This window comes from Corvus brachyrhynchos, unplaced genomic scaffold, assembly GCF_000691975.1.
Source record: "Corvus brachyrhynchos isolate BGI_N302 unplaced genomic scaffold, ASM69197v1 scaffold200, whole genome shotgun sequence".
NCBI lineage: Eukaryota > Metazoa > Chordata > Aves > Passeriformes > Corvidae > Corvus > Corvus brachyrhynchos.
The window spans coordinates 4,274,890-4,275,099 of record NW_008236184.1 but is presented as its reverse complement, the minus strand read 5'-3'; positions in this window follow the sequence as shown (position 1 = coordinate 4,275,099).

Here is a 210-nt window from a genome sequence, read left to right as displayed (position 1 = left end):
GATAGTCTGTGTTTTCTCAAAATCTCTCTCAATTTGCCCCAATTCCAATTTATCACTCCATGGCACATGAGCCAGAACATTGTCCTTGCTGATTAGAATCCTCTACCATGAGAGTGCAGACTATACCACAATAAGGGTTTCTAAACATTCAAGCTCTTTGCACATGCAAAGCCTAGCCATGTGACTCATCAGTTTTCCATCTCATTCTTT